This window comes from Falco peregrinus, chromosome 4 (genome assembly GCF_023634155.1).
Source record: "Falco peregrinus isolate bFalPer1 chromosome 4, bFalPer1.pri, whole genome shotgun sequence".
Lineage (NCBI taxonomy): Eukaryota > Metazoa > Chordata > Aves > Falconiformes > Falconidae > Falco > Falco peregrinus.
In genome coordinates, this window is record NC_073724.1 from 121,462,308 (window position 1) to 121,479,447 (window position 17,140).

At 45.1% G+C, this 17,140-nt stretch overlaps 1 protein-coding gene across 6 annotated transcripts in view; it reads right to left on the reverse strand.

Annotated features, from left to right (window-relative positions):
• FAM168A (family with sequence similarity 168 member A) overlaps positions 1-17,140 on the reverse strand; it is a 220,458-nt gene that overhangs the window by 152,151 nt on the left and 51,167 nt on the right. For 3 of the 6 annotated variants that reach the window (XM_055802023.1, XM_055802025.1, XM_055802026.1), the window contains one exon: positions 8,888-8,980. The exons of 2 other annotated variants lie outside the window; for them this stretch is intronic. The gene's annotated coding sequence lies outside the window, so the exon portion shown is untranslated. Of the gene's footprint in view, positions 1-8,887; positions 9,036-17,140 lie in introns of all 6 variants that reach the window. One more of the 6 variants, XM_055802024.1, reaches the window with a different exon arrangement.

Consider the following 17,140-nt stretch of genomic DNA (forward strand, 5'->3'; position numbering starts at 1 on the left):
AAACGCAGCATCTTGACAGCAAAGCGTAGGCATGTGCTAGTCCATGGCCTGGCAGCTTTCGGCCACGGGGCCACAGGTAACATGTGGACACATTTTGAATGGCACACCATGGGCTAAGGAGCAGGGCAGGAGGCTATCTGGAGAGAGATGACAGCTCTCCCTGTGTCCCAACCCCAGCAGAAGCCAAGAGGCTCTCTCCAGCAGTGACCCGTGATAGCCTCTAATAAAACCATCATTCATATCTACCTGCAGAAAAGGTCTCCAGTTGCTATTGGGTTTCTACAGACATAATTAATGGTTAGAGAAGGGAAAAGCGTATGCTATTATGCTTTCAGAGCTGCCAAACCTTGAACCAGCCTACAGAAAACGGCAGGCAACTTCACAGTGTAAACATCTCTTAAAATACAAATTACAATAGATGTCAGTATGTTATTATACACATTTAAAATATTCAGGAAACTGAAGAAGGTTTTTTGTTAAGCTGAGGAGCTTCAGATATGTTCCACCATTCTCCCTCATCTAAGGAGCCAAAACCTGCTGTGAGCTCTGATGTGCAACAGTGGGAAATCCCGAGGGATCCTGACAGGCTGGAGAGGCGGGCCTGGGCGAACCTCAGCAAGTTCAACAAGGCCAAGCGCAAGGTGGGGACAACCCCAAGCACAAATGCAGGCTGGAGAGAGAATGGATGGAGAGCAGCCCTGTGGAGAAGGGCTTGGGGGTGCTGGGGGATGAAAAGCTGGACATGACCCGGCAATGTGCGCTCGCAGCCCAGAAAGCCGCCCGTGCCCTGGGCTGCATCCCCAGCAGCGTGGCCGGCAGGGCGAGGGAGGGGGCTCTGCCCCTCTGCTCCCCTCTGCTGAGACCCCCCACAGCGCTGCGTCCAGCTCGGGGTTCCTCAGCATCAGAAGGACACGGACCTGTTGGAGCGGGCCCGTCGGAGGCCACGGAGCTGGTCAGAGGGCTGGAGCCCCTCTGCTGTGGGGACAGGCTGGGAGAGCTGGGGCTGTGCAGCCTGGGGAGGAGAAGGCTGCGGGGAGACCTTAGAGCAGCTCCCAGTGCCTGGAGGGGCCGACAGGAAAGCTGGGGAGGGGCTTTGGGCAAGGGCAGGGAGTGGTGGGACAGGGGGGAATGGCTTGAAGCTGAGAGAGGGGAGATTTAGGTTGGACATGAGGAAGAAACCCTTCCCCGTGAGGGCGGCGAGGCGCTGGCCCAGGCTGCCCAGAGCAGCTGTGGGTGCCCCATCCCTGGCAGGGCTCAAGGCCAGGCTGGACGGGGCTGGGAGCAGCCTGGGCTGGGGGGAGGGGGCCCTGCCCCTGGCAGGGGGTGGGACTGGCTGGTCTTGAAGGTCCCTTCCAGCCCAAACCCTTCTGTGATTCTATGATGAAATGTGGAATTTTCATATGCTGCTGGATAATTGCATCTTTAGAAAACACTTCTACAAGTGGGGTCATTGCTAGCAGGTCTCCCAGTCAACTGTCACAACACACACTGTCAAACGAAGGAAATGAAGGCAGTACTGGAGGTACCGCACCAGGCAATTGTTGGCTCTTCAATGACAAGTGTTAACAAGTTTGAATAGAAACCCAGTCCAACATTCTTTTTATAGAGCAGTTAATGTAATAATATGTAAGACAGAAGGAAACTTTATACAGACAGAGGAAAAATCTTAATTCACAAACAAACCACAGGCAATCACCAAAATTATACCAAAGGTATTCTTTTTTTGCAGTCAGGCATAATTATGGAAGGTCTATTAAAAAAAAAAACCAAACACCTTAGCCTATGATTTGCATTTTAATTACATTTCAAACTTTTGTGTGGGGAATGGATGGGTAGAATTGGTATTACAGAAACTACCATAATGTTTATGAGTGTATTTCATTATATAAGGTAGGAATTCCAAGTATCAAACCCAGGCAATGCTTCAAGGTCTGGGTTCTTTTCCTATTAGCCTGTATGTAAGGGTGAAGATGTAGGGAAAAAAAAAAAAAAAAAAAAATCAGTGCTACCTGTGGTGCCGTTTACCAAACCCCCATGACATTCACATGATGCTGAAGCACCACACAACAGGCAAGTCCAAGGCTCTTGAGAACATATTCTTTCTGAGGCTTACCAAGAGTACCCACAGCTTACAACAAATCATCTGGTTATCGTTAATGCACACCTAAAAATACCAAGTTATCACACCCACATGGTAAAAAGAACCTTTCTCTATTAAAATATATGTAAAGTTCTGGCCAATTGCTTTATAACTTTATTGCTTATAATTGTACAGGGCTCTTGCTCTTCAAGCCCAATCACTGTATTTCACACTAAACTCTAATTATATAATCTAGCATGAAAAAGCCAGAGATACAGACCCTTTAACAAGCTTAGGCGAAAATCAAAGGCCCACAAAGGGCTAAATCAAAAGCTGGCTCACACCAACTCTATTCTTTGTGCAGTCAACCATGACTAATTAATGCTTTTAATGTCAGTTTACCCCTTCTGGCACTATAAATCAGAACACGCAGCTTTTATGAGTTAACAAAAGAATCTGCGAAAGGTGTAGCTTATTAACCAAACTCAGAAATTCAAATGCACTTAATCAGAAACAGGTATATTTAGCAGCATTGTACTCGACGAGCAGAATTATCTGCAGGCTGTACACAGAGAACATTCATTTATCAATACAAACAAGGCTGGCACGCTGGGAAGAGGTGGTAAATTATACATCTGAAAGAAAGGGCAGTGCTTCCAGCATGGCTTCTGCGAGCAGAAATGCGGAGCAAACACTGCAGGAAAGCGCTCCGGAAAGGTGTATGCTCCCTACAACGTCAGCCACAGAGACTGCAAGAACTGAGCGCACTGTTGCACTTCTCCAGCAGGAACAGAAAATCTGTCCTCAAGTAGATCTCCTACCATCACCCACTTGGCTAGGCCCTTCCTCTGTAGCCTGCTGCACTCGTTTGGATGCATCATTTGAAGAGTTTTCATAAGGATTCTGTTCCTTCCCCTCCTCAGGAAACACAGATCTCCACTTTTGTGCTGTTTCTGAAAACCACGATGATCTCCATGCAGCAGCCAGCTGGGACTTTGACTTTGCAAGCCTGCTGGACAACAGTCTGGCCTCTAAGAGAAGCAGCTATCACAGGGCTACAAAAAGATACCCACATAGCAAACCTCAGTCCAAAGGGAAGCCAAGGCCACAAAGCTTTCAAAATACACACTTTTTTTTTTTTTAAGAAGAGATGTAGATACAACTCACATCCTAGGCTCAGAGAAAGAAAGAGACCCTAACTGTGTCCTTCTGGCTGAGGAGACAGACAAAGTATTTTGGTGTGCTCTCCACATACCCCAGGGCAATATCGACAGCTCACTTTAATGTGCCATATAAGCTTATAGATCAAAAGTAGAAAGTCAGTCCAGTGCATATTAAAGAGTCTGGTCTCAGAGATCCTCTCTGCCTGCTTATGTCCATAAATCTTATTAAAACCTTTCTTTGTTTTTAAATCAGTTTTTGACAGCTGATTTTTTTTCCTTGTTATGGGAACTGTCATCTTCCTAATGATGTCTCACTCCTCTAACAATTACTGTATATCAGCAGTATTCAGCCATAAACAATCACAAAGCAGCTTCGTCAATAAAATAGTTCCTCTACGCCCCAAACTCATCATCCTGGGATGTTCAGGCTGATGTTTCCTACTCTGACACTTGATTACGATGCATCCCAGTGGCACAGCATTCATCACACACCACAGACAGGCAAAGGACACTGCAGGTTTCATCAGGCGTTCTGCCGTGGGTACAGGCAGAGGCACAGCCCAGCCTGGGGACCCACAGGCACAGTTCGTGTTTGTGTGATTAGCTGGTGGCTCTGGCTGACACGGAATACTGAGGCAAAAACTTAAAAGAGAATTTTTTTTAAGGGAGTAGACCTGACTACGAGAAGCATTTGCACAAAGGCTACTTAAGAGGAAATGCCGGGTCATTAATCTTTATAAATTCAACACCTTGTGCAGGGAAGAAGTTTCCATATGTGATATGTTCCAGTGTATCTAGGTACCTCGCAAAGGGGTAGGTCCTTCCCTTTCACCGATACATCCAGTGTTGTGGTAGTGTTCACAAAGGGACAAAAATCTTCTCTGAAAGTGAAAATTCCCATGAAGCAGGAATGGGCAAAGTAATTACAGATCCCAAAGCCTTCCAAACCCTATAATCATGGAATCATTTAGGTGAGGAGAGACCTTTCATAGAGTCCAACCACTAACCCAGCACCACCAAGGCCACCACTGAACCATGTCCCCACACAGCCTGTCTACGTGTATTTTAGCCCCCCCATGGACGGTGCCTGCACCCCGTCCCCGGGCAGCCTGTGCCAGCGCTTGGCCACCCTGTCGGGGAAGACATTTCTCCCAGTGCCCACCCTGAACCTCCCCTGGTGCGGCTGGAGGCCGTTCCCTCCTGTCCTGCCGCTGGTTCCTTGGGAGCAGAGACCGACCCCCCTCGCTGCAGCCTCCTGCCAGGCAGCTGTAGGGAGCCAGAAGGGCCCCCCTGAGCCCCCTTTTCTCCAGGCTAACATTTGCAGCTCGCACAGGAGAGAGGGAAGAAAGCCAATCCAACATCTTGTAGGGCTTGAAACCATCCTGAGCTGAGGTACATTTAAAAGAGCCTTGGTGCTCCATGACTATCAGACTGTGTGTGAAGACAGGTGCCTAGCAATATGGTTTAGTGATGGACTTGGCAGTCCTGGGTTAATGGTTGGACTTGATGATCTCAAAGGTCTTTTCCATTTTAAACAATCCTCTGATTCTATGAGATATAGCTTAAGAGGAAGACTAGTACCTATATTCCCCACTACAGACCAAGAATGTCCAGTTCCCTGTTTATTCTAATATATGGCAAGAGGATGCTGGGTAAAACCAGATGCAACAAGAGCCTAAGAAACACATTGGAGGGTTCTGCTCTTGAGGCAGCAGTTCCCACTCTCTGTAAGAGCATCCTTAGGAAATGCCCAAGCATGTCACACACTCAGCACAGATTCAGTGATGTTGTATGGTAGGAAACACTGGTCTTCTCACCTGCCCTCACAACCAAACCCATGCACCTCACAACAGTAAGCCTTTTCTTCCCTCAAGCCCACCATCTGAATCGGAAAACAGCAACCTCAAGCCAGCTACTAGCTTCATCTCTTAGAATGTAAGCCTGAAATATCTCACCAATGAAGAGCTCTGAAGCAATAAGCAACATTCTCAAACTCCAGTTTGTGCTCCACCTATTTGCACACTACTAAAGTGTAGATACAGCCACACTTTTGCCCACATTTTACAAGTCGCACAGGAGCAGCATGGTTCTAACTCAGAGGCATGTTCACAGACACAGCTGTGCCATGGAGCATATGCAAACAAACACACTGACAACCCACAACATGTTCAGACTACATCGAAGGCTGAATATTAAAACATTAACAATGTTCTAGTATGGCATATTTCCCTCCTCTAAAGATCACCCAAAGGAAGGAAGGTCCTTGGTATCACAGTCATTAGACTCCACCAGGAACAAGGACCAGGGATCTCCTTTCACTCTTAAATAATCATGTAACATCTCATAGGATCCTGGGAACTACAAAGCATCACAGAAGTTTTTGGGTTGGGAGGGACCTCACAGACCACCCGGTCCCACCCCGTGCCAGGGGCAGGGCCCCCTCCCCCCAGCCCAGGCTGCTCCCAGCCCCGTCCAGCCTGGCCTTGAGCCCTGCCAGGGATGGGGCACCCACAGCTGCTCTGGGCAGCCTGGGCCAGCGCCTCGCCGCCCTCACGGGGAAGGGTTTCTTCCTCATGTCCAACCTAAATCTCCCCTCTCTCAGCTTCAAGCCATTCCCCCCTGTCCCACCACTCCCTGCCCTTGCCCAAAGCCCCTCCCCAGCTTTCCTGTCGGCCCCTCCAGGCACTGGGAGCTGCTCTAAGGTCTCCCCGCAGCCTTCTCCTCCCCAGGCTGCACAGCCCCAGCTCTCCCAGCCTGTCCCCACAGCAGAGGGGCTCCCGCCCTCTGACCAGCTCCGTGGCCTCCGACGGGCCCGCTCCAACAGGTCTCTCGTACTGGAGACCCCAGAGTTGAATACAGTACATAACTTGGCTTGACAGAAATCACCTCCCATATCATATATTCTCTGAAAGGAAATTTATTCTCCAAAACAGAGCTGGCAATTCAACAAAACTTAAGATCTATGAACAAAGGATTTATTCATGCACTAAAAAAAATCACTAATTGAGGTACCCATGCCCCAACAGCAGAGAATCAGCCATCAGCTGCTAGCAAGATGCTGCAGCGTCGGCTCTGGATTTGGTGCATTCCCAGCCCAACGAAGACCACCAAATGGACCCCACCAAAGTGTCATAAGTGATCAGGAGACTAATGACCAGAACTTTTCGATGTAAGATCAGAAACACCGAGATGAATACAGCAAAAGTATAAAGTCCAGGGCCAGTTAACCACATGCCAAGTTCCACTCACACGCACTTTATAAAAACCAGGCTCATGAAAAAACACATTTAAAATACTTGCATCAAACCATTACACAGATAAGAAAAGTATTTTTAGATACACACGTATTTTTTACACACACACACACACACACACACACACACACACAGAGTAATTAACTATTTAATTGCTGAATTCTGCTTAGGGTTTGAGGGAGTGGGGTATATCCCAAGTAGGAATTAACCTGACCTCAGTAAAACTACATTAAGAGGTCCGGCACACCACATTCAAGAGTTGAACTCAATTTCTTCCACCTTTTGATTTCTTAACACTATTTACCATCACAAGCCTAAAAGGGGATGCTCAATCCAAGATAAAGGCACGCAACAAGTAAATGTCTGAAGTGGCTGGTGGAGATCCCAAGCAGAGCCGTTACAACCGGGAAAGCAAACCCAATCAGCTTGATGAGGACAACCAGTAGCTCATCAGCCAAATCTCCCCAGGCTCCATCAGTTCCACTCTTGAGGTCTCCAGGGACCAGGCTGGGAGCTCAGGCAATCAGCACAAACAAAGCTTAAACTTAAATTTCTTAATGTGGAGCTGAACTGGAGCAGGAGCCCCTTGGACCAGAAGCTCTCTTTCTCACACAAAGCCAACACTTAGCATATCCTCATTGGAAAAAACACCTTGTCTTCTGGATCTCCCATTGGTGCCACTGTCACTTCTCAAGTCTGAGTAACTCAGCCGCCACCTCTGCGCTCTCCCTACCTTGCAACCCATCAAACATGCTCCCTTGCCTTTGCCTCTCTCCCTTCTGCAGCCCTGGGCCTCTGTTTCTCAGGCCCACAAAAGGCAGCATGGCCCCAGCTGGGTCTCCTACTGTTGCTTCAACCTGGAGATATGGGAACAGTGGGCAGAAGATGCAGACAGAAGCACCATCAAAGTCCCTTTTTTGCCCTTTTATCTAGCAGGATATTCAACCAAAAGGGGAAGAGGGAGATGGAAAGGGGCCATTGCTGTTGCTTCAAGATTGGCAGAAGCAAGGACAACGCAAAGCTTTTCTGAAATGCTTGGTATTTTCTGCCCCGTCCCACTTAAGATGGGTTGAGTTGCTGAGGGTGGGAAGAGGAAGAAAAAACAGCCCGACCTTGCCCTTACCAAAAGAGCAGGCATCTAATCAGGGCAGGAGTGCTCCTGCACGGTCACAGCATGCCTAAATGCTCGATCCCGGTGCAGTGCAGGGGATCCAAGAGCAAAGAGCACCCGTCAGCACTGCTGTCTGCCTGCATCTGCTTTTCAGCAAATCTGACTTGAGTGGGAGCAGAACACGCAGTGGGTATCCTGGCAGCTGACATTTGAAGCTCATGTTACTAAGCAAGCTGCAAAACGTATAAAAGGCTGGGGGTGTGTGGGGGGGGTGTGCAAGTCAATGCTGGATTTTCCATACTCCTGCACAAGAACAGCTGGATTGGGTCAGACTGACACTTCAGCTACCCCAGTATCTTCTCCACAGCATCAGCCAAGTGTCAATACCCAGGGGAAAACTGAAGCACAGGGCAGGCATACAGCAACATTTGTCCAGCATATTTTCCAGCCCATACCTGTGTGCAACACAGGGATTTCCTGAAATGGTATGTCTGTATTTAATAGCTAGCTGTATAGCACGTTATACCGCTGTTGTAACAGATTTGAACATTTAGAGGGCTTGATCTGTTCAGGTCTCATAATGCTAGGCACCATCCACAAAAATAAATAGTTCAGATAAAACCTGCGCCAACCAATTTACAGACCACATCACACTGCAAAGTTCCCATTTTAAAAAACTGTTCCTAGTTTTCTTTTATAAAAGGCTGCAACATAACCTAGTAGAAAATACTTTGCCTGTCTACAGGCAAATGACAGAAATTTATACCAGGACTCATGCCTTTGCCAAACCAGTGATTTTGACCCAGCTAGTGAACACAGGCAGTATTTTTCGCCTTCTTTTTAATATAAAAGAAAAATAAAATATTTATTAATAATTTAGTAATTTAATAATACTCATAAATACTAAAAAACCCTAACTCTCACAACTCTTCACAGGAGCAGCACATACCTGCTGTGTGTTCTACTCCAGTCTGCTGATTACCTCAGGTTTATTAACTTTATAAATGAACACAATAAAATGTGCTAGACATGCAGTGTTGCTGGAGTTTCAGCTTATGCATTTCTTGACCCAGAAATGACCTGCTTATTTTAAAATGTAGTGCGATTCTGTACCAAAGTTCATTTAATATAAACAAGGGTCCAACTCATGCCAAACACCAACACTTTTTAATCAACACCTGCAATTTCCGTGGCATCCAAAGCTTTTCTATCTGTGGAGAGATTGGGGAAAACGGTGTTTGGAGGAGCTGAACGGCGCACAAAAACCATGAATTCATACCTCTTGGATATGAGCTTCCTTCGGATGAAGATAATCTGGAGAGGAGTCTGCCTACGACTGCAGGGCAGTGAGTCTTCACAGCATTCCACAGCTCTGCAGTAGCAACCAACAGAGAGAAAGAGAGACCTGTGAGGCTCCACAGGCAAACCTGTCGAACAGAAAACACGGCTCTTTCTAGCAAAGAGTGGTCTTTATCTCCACCAGAGCAAAAGGAAGAACGGCACATGTAAGAAATGCAGTCAGAAAAGGAGGAGTGATGGAGATGCAGGATAAGAGGAGGAGAGGGAAGAGATATCAGAGCTGGCAACAAGACCGGCAGTTGCAAAAAAGACAGCATGATGTTCCATTCCCTACCTGCTGTCATTAAACAAATAGAGATGCATATCTACTGCAACTCTCCTACACATAAAGTATCTCAGTTTGCCTTCCCCTAAAAATACCATGGATACACTTTTTCATAACCATAGGTATAGGGAGAAAGAGTAGAAATTCAGCATCTGCACCTTCAAAGCAAGACGTGAAATCTTCCTGCAGCTATATGCTACAGCTCAACGACTTTGGGTGGAATGCTCACATGGCATGGCTTGCACAAAGTCTACACCAACTATGCCTACGCTCTGCTGAAGAACCGCATAGAAACTAGAAACAAACAGCATCAGGAGTGGATGAAATCAGAACTAAGGTCTTCTCAGCTTTCAAAAGGGAGAAAGCAAAGTTCAAGCTTCCATTTAAATACTTGATAACCAGCTATTTGTCAAGATATGAGACTAAAAGGGTTTTAGCCCAAGTTTTACATGTTACTCCCACACCCTCCCTTCACAGCTGACACAAAAGCTCAGAGAACTGAAAACAAAATACCTCAAATTTAAGTACAGCACACACACACACACAAAAAAAAAAGCTCTCAAACAGCTCCACATGCTTTATGCATTATATAGAGGAACAGAAAACCTACTGTTCACAAACCAGGGCCAGTGCTCCTTGTAACAGTTGTTTATTTTAATCAACCCGGTACCAAAACATTCACATTAAATATTTTTTCATTGCCTCTAACCACTGAGCCAGTATTAAGTTTACATTCACTCAAAAAATACTCTCAGGGAGAAAACAAGACACAGAAAAGATCGAATCCAGTAAAACAACAGAGAGCAGCTGCTTCGGGAGTGCCGATCCATCCATCCTACCTTTCCCTGCAACGTTACACCAAGATGCCCTTCAAGCCCAGCAAATGAAACAGCATGAAAATGGAAATGAACAAGGGAGAAAAAAGAAAGAAAGAAAAAAAAGTAAATCTTTATTTTCACTGAAGTTCCCAAAATCGTCTACTGCAGGAAACCACGACCATGCCATCTTAGATGGCATCCTTGGAGAGAAGTCAAAACCCACCCTGCTGATGTTCAAACATCCTGATAATCCCAACACGCTCAGGGAAACGGCTCAGTAATATTCCCACCTGTTGTACAGGTGCTTGACCTCTGTATTTCCACCTTATAACAAGCATATTCATTGCTTGGAATTTAATTCTAGTTTTAGGCTTTTTGACTTGCCTTTATGGTCTGCCCCAGCTCAAAGACATAACTCTAAAATATATAAGCAAGCATCTTTAGGAGAGAGAGGGAAGCGTAAGTGAATTCTAGCAGAAATGAGGACTTGACAAATCTCATCACATCAAGATCTGCAGTGGCAAATTAGTCTGTCTTTGAGCACATTCTGTACTCAAAGTAGCCTCAGTGCTTCAGGAGGTACCAAATATAACACAGCCCCATTTTAACTTCCTTCCAGGAATACACACAGCCATTTATCAAGAAGACGTGGGCTGCAGTTTCAGTTCCAAAAGCTTCAGTAACATTTTATAAAATTAAACAAACGACTCCTTTTGTGGCAAGAAAGAAGCAGAAAATAATCTGGGTTCAAGCAAATGGGGGAGAAAACCACCGCCCCCGAGTCTTCCTCCACCCTTTAGCTATTTTGTGAAAAGCACGCCTTGCCAGCTACACCAGGCTCAGCATCAACCATGGCATCAACAAGCACTCCTTCCACTGCTTTTACACCTCACATCTCAACGCCTTTGCCACTACTATTTCACTTAGCAGAGCCGGTTTGAGAGCTAAATTTGCTTCAAGTCCAAGTTTTGGAACATTTTTACAACTTTACACTTGCACAGCCAAGGAAGTCCATAAGCTCTGCTTAGCAAATAACAAAGGATCCCTGTACGTGTCCAACACTGTTGCATGTGCTGAATACAGGAGGGTTTCCAGGCACCACGTTGATTTAGCAGGAGGGCAGTATTGCAGCAACCTTTAACGCCGGGGAATTATCAGAAAGCTCACCTTTTTGTTCATCTCTAGCTGCTGAAGAGACAGAGAGAAGTACCGTACCCACCTCCCATTAACCTTTGTCACTGGGATCTTTCTTTAGCTGCAACCACTTCAGTACCTCCTTGGATCGTGCTGCCATGCAGACACTGAGTAGAATCACCCTGGGGGGGTGGGGGGCCCCTTTTCTGTTTTTTTTCTTGATCAGAAGTCAAAACGATTAGGTTCATTAATAACTGGATGCTGCTACTGCAGAGAGAAGCTGTGATGAGCTGCACAGAGATGAAGGCTACCCAAATGCCCATCGCTGCCCTCAGCCACTGCCCAAAAACAGTCGTAAATGCTCAGAATTTAACAGAAATCATTCAAGTGAGTACAAATACAAAAGAAATCTAGTTTCACGTGGATCTTTTGCTTAACTTGAGTGAGAAGTGCAAGACATAAACGTAATTGAAGCTGTGCCAGATTGCTCACCATACTCTCTTGCTTCATGCTGTACCCCATCTCCTACCTCTCTTCAGAAGGAGTCTGAGACTGCCACATTCTCTAACCACAGCAATGACATACACGTGCAAAATTTAGATGGATTTGCAGAAACACAGTCAGTCTCAAGCAAGGCCTTCAAGTAGAAGTATGAAGACACTCATTAGACAAGAACAAAAAAACGGTTAAAGAGGGAAAACGCGACATGTGAGGAGGTATTAATCTGGAAAATGTAGGGCAATAGCACAGCACTGGGAAGTTCTGCTGGCACAACCACGTCCATCAAGAGTGTGATCTGGGATTAACCCCACAATGCCGTCAAAGCCCCTGACTCAGCATGCTGGTGCGGCTCTACCAGCAAACGTTGCCCCTCTGTAACCCACGGGAAAGGAGCAGCAGCCAGAGAAACCTCAGCCTGGTGGAAAGCTGAATAAATCTGCAGAAATCACCTCCATGCACATAGAAAGGGAAGATAAAAGCTTGCCTCTCTAGATTAACAACCAAAAAAAGCAAGCAAAGGAAATAAACTCATTTTAGTGCTGAAGACCATCAGGCATACAATGTATCCAGGACGGACAACATCGTGTTTTTAATTACCACTCTAAAAATTCTGGGCACCAAGTTAAAAGTCCTTCAGTACACACCTGAAGAAACTATGTGCCACTTCCTGAAGAGCGAGCTGGAACCTTCATGTGAAGCATCAAGAAATCAAGAGGCGGTTATCCAGCACACAAGCCCCTGTCAAGGAAATATTACTGCTTCCTTGGGAAAGAGCATTAGGGAAGACAAGGGCTCTCCTCGTCAGTGTTAAGGGGCTTTTTTTCTTGGTTGCCTCTAAGTCTAAACCTGGCTCATTGCTCCGCCTGCTAAAAGAACCAAGAAACAAAAGGGAGCGGGGAGCAAAGACTTCAAGAATATAGAAAAAACCAACCCTCCCTTGACAGAGAGGCAGGCTGCCTCTTCCCACTCCTGCCACCCCAGCGGTCTCTTGCAGGCTCAGTTTCAGAGCTGACGGAGGTATGGCCACCATCCCTTGCTCCCACATGAAGCCAAATGATGTTCTCACACCGGCAAGCTCATGCAAGGCAAACACCAATGGAAAGCTGGAATACCACCACCATTAGCAAAGGTAGAGCACCAGCTCCCTCGGTTATTGAGCTGACAACATTACCATAGATAGGGCTGCCTGAAAAAATCGTCCAGTTTTTCCTGAAATGAAATATGGACAGAAGAAAAGGAGAAATATTCCCTAGCTACAAAAGCTTTTCATGTTCGGCAAGTATAATTGCTCTTTTTATTTCAGAGTTATGATCTGAATATTGGAGGGTCTGGAAATGATGCTGGACCTGCCCTCACCCACTCACTCCTGAGGCTCTCCCCTCTATGGGCAGGGGCACAGCTCAGACCTGTGGAGAAGGCACTCAGATGCCTTATCAAGTCTGGGAGCTGCTTGTTTCTTGGTGGTGAGGGATTTGTCCTGTCTGCGTCTTTTTAGAGCTAGGGGATGTTGCTAAACTTTCTCTCTTAAGTCCTCAGAGATTTTTGCCTAATTTGCTTGCACACCAGATTTTTGCAATTGCATGTGGAAAACCACCTTGGTTGAGAGTCAAGACTCTTCCAGGTCCTGTTTACTACATTTGACTTCCTACCAACCCTTCTCAACTCATCTTCTAGAGCCAAAGTTGCCCCAACTTGCTGAATAAAGTCATTAATTCACGTAAAATACATTTTGTACAAGTTTCCCATTAACTACTAATTTCCTAATTATCAGATTATGTGCTCCATCTTTTAAAGCAATTTATCGTTACCAGGTTGAGCAAAGAAACCTAACAGGGTTCCTGCAGCTTGCTCCATCACGAATTCCTCCCCCCACTCCCACTTTTCTTCTGGCTGTGAAAAAGTTTAAATCCCTTAACACTTCCTTATAAGATTACTGCAGCTACTTATTAAGGAAACTTGTTCCCTAATATCTTCGTTAACTAAATCTGGCATTTCAAACAGCAAAAACAGTATTTTTCATTTTAATTCTATCCTCCCCTCCTATGACCAAAATCCAGCTTGCTGCTTTTGTTTCGGTACCTACACCATTATGATGATCTTATTACAATTACTCTTTTGTAATTCTCATTTTTTATCCATTACTTTTGTCCTTCCTTCTATAAAACTGGACTCCAGTGGTAGGAGCTGGTTACATGGATTATAAAACAGGTTAAAAATTAATTAGAATGTGGTGATTAAAAAACCTGCCTTGGTAGATTGCAGGCTGTTATGATAAAACAGTGTTAGCATAATTCATTTTAAAATACACTCCACAGCTACTTATCAATGAAGATAAAAACATTCACTAAGTGTCTGATAAGCTGGATAGCAAAAATGCAGCGTTATCCACTGAGAAAACAGCTTTATTTAGTTGGACAGCACTGCAAAACTTTCCTTAAAAACATTCATTAAGTGTCTGATAAGCTGCATAGCAAAAATGCAGCGTTATCCACTGAGAAAACAGCTTTATTTAGTTGGACAGCACTGCAAAACTTTCCTTATGAGCCAATTTTCCATCTCAAAAACCTTCCGTATCGCTTGAGTCCCCTGAAATGCATGACTATCCATCAGGGCATTCACCAAGGCTGGGATTTTGGAAGGAAGAGAAAAAACATTAAAAGCTAAAATCCAACTGGACAAGGTCTAATGATGCTTGTCAGGAACCAGGCACCTTCCTTTAAATCCCATTCTACAACATTTTGTGTTTAACCCTCTGAGTATCCAAACCAGCAAAATGGAAAGGGATCTTCTGGGCCCCAATAAATAAAATTAAATTGACTGAGACTAGAGAATAAACGTCTCTTGGAGCAGCAGGGAGGGTTGACATTGAGCTTGTGTAGCCTTATACATTGGGCTTGTCCTCGTATCAAACACGTTTCTAATTCCAGCAGGAAAAAAATCTTCCAAAGTAGATGCTGAGGTTATTTACCTCCTGTTTTCATCAATTCTTCAAAACTGATTCTGGATTAGTTACTCTCACTTGTGCAATTTATATATTATAAGACACTTAGAGGTTTCTAAGACACAGATGACTTTGTAGTTGTAAGAAAACAATTTAATTATCTAAGATTAGTGTTAATTGAAGGAAACTATTTACTGCACTTGTGACAATACTCAACCTTTGGAAAGTTTCAGTATTAAAAAATTATATGCAGCCATCGTCCTAAAAATAAAAATAAACCTTTCAGCAACAGCAGCCTCAGTTTGACCTTTACCTCCATTTACAAAAAAGAAAATCTAAGAAAAACTTCCTAACACAAGCTTTCACACCATTACAAAAGAGGGATTAATGAGAACATGACAGACTACCTATTCAGACATTAGGAAAAGGACTGACAGTGTTTCATCCTGAAAGTTAATCCAGACACCTTTACTCACACAGTGAGTATCATTCAAGGACTATAACTTAAAGGCAATAATAAAGATGTGGTATTGAGCTGGGAGCAAGGAGACGCCACAGAGAGGATGCCAGAGACATCTGTCGCAGAGCCTAACGCATTCAGTATCTAAATTAAGGAAGAACAGGGCAAAATGTTAATGAATATACACAGATTATCCAGAACAGAGCCAAGTTCAGTTCTTCTCAGGGCACATTAAACAACAACAACAAAAAAAAAAGCAAAACCAAACCCTGAGAAACCAGTGGTATTGGCACAAAAAATACCAGATGAGATCCACCTGGAGGAACTGGAAGCCAAAACATCTGTGAAAATACCTAGAAGGAAATAAAGGCATGGAAAGAAATAATTTTGGAAGGCAGAAAACATCGCAGGAACCCGCAGGGACATTATTGGCTGGAAGCACCTTCCCATCTCTCCTCCCCTCAAAAATTGCCAGTTGCCTTTGTACCAACACGACCGCTATGGAGCTGTACAGTGAACCAGATTAGTGAACTGATCTGGGTTAAAAATAACCTTTTTTTGCTGTTCACTGATCTGGTTCACCATATGGCCTCTCGAATAGTTGTACCAGCACAGTCAAGGGAGCCCAGCAATGGCAGCAAGCAACAGAGGAGGAGTGAAACTCCCAAGAAAAATGCTTTGCCCTGAAGGAAGAAAATATGAAATGCAGTCAAGAGAATTTGCACCAAGCAAAAAGGACAGCGCAAGCAGAAATTCACCCCAGTCTCCCCGAACGCTGCAGCGTGTTGGTGATGCTCAGGCTGCCAGGACTACTTGCATCTCCCAAGCTTGCTCCTGCCAAGAGCTGGGCAAGCAAAGACCCAGCCCTGACACTTGTCCTGCCCAGCTGGTGGGAGCAGGTTGGGAACCACTAGCCATGACCTCAGGCAGTCTGGAGGGAAGCAAGTTTTTGAAGGAAGAGGCTGAAAAGGGACTGGAAGCAGCGAGCTCCCCAGCCAGCACAGGAGCTCACACACACACTTCACCACCAACTCTGCACACACCCATGAAATGTCAAGATACACAACAGCTCAGCAGCTCAAGGCCTGCAACGAGTTTTGAAAATTAAAGGGCTCTTTAAACCCAAGAGTATTAAATATCACATAGAGCCACCTTTGATCTTTTACATATAGGATGTAAGTGTGAAGTAGAGATGTCAGAAAGGTGCAGAAGTCATGAAAAGTGGCAAAGCTGGGAACCATCCTAACAGCCTGTTGTCCGGGCTTGCAAGGCAGACAAGTGACAAACATCGGTATTCAGCCACCGAACATCGCCCCTGACCGCACCTCCATTCTACATCATTTCTTCTACTCTATTGGCAGCATTACTTTCCTGCTTGAAGGATGCCACATGAGGGCCAGAAGGGCAAAGCGAGATTAGGAAAAGCAGCAAATCCCATCCGCGTTTTTACTTACTCACCAGTTACTGATTAAAAAAAGTCTGATTAATCCACTGGAAAACCAGAAGAGTTGCTTTTAGAGCCAAAGACTGGTGGAAAGGACAACTGCTACTGAACTACCAAAAGCATCCTACCCGGGCAGCTCCGCTCCCTGCTGCCACTGGCTCTGGGTTTCAGCCCCAGCGACGGAATTCAGGTGCAGAGCTGGGAGCCGACACAGTGGCAGGATGGGTGGATTCAAGGCATTTCAGTCAGCCACTCTAATCTGAACTCACATCAGCAGGTAAGAGAGATTTGAGCAAACAGACATCCGGTTTGCTTTTATATTTACATCTATTTAAAAAAAACTAATTCTTATAAGGCCAGTCTTTCAAACATGCCCGTTTACAAAGAAATGTTGCTATATACCACATCTGCTACCTTTTGTAATCCAGAAAAATAACACACTGGAGACAAATGCGCTCATTCTTGACTTTCACTTTCTTATGTTTAGAATAGCAAATGGCATTATGTTCTAGTCTAGTTTATTATACAGTCTGTCTTTTAAGAAAGGTTTTTCATAAATCTCCAAACTGTAACAGAATAACGAGGCTCAATACACTGCCTAGGAGCAGAG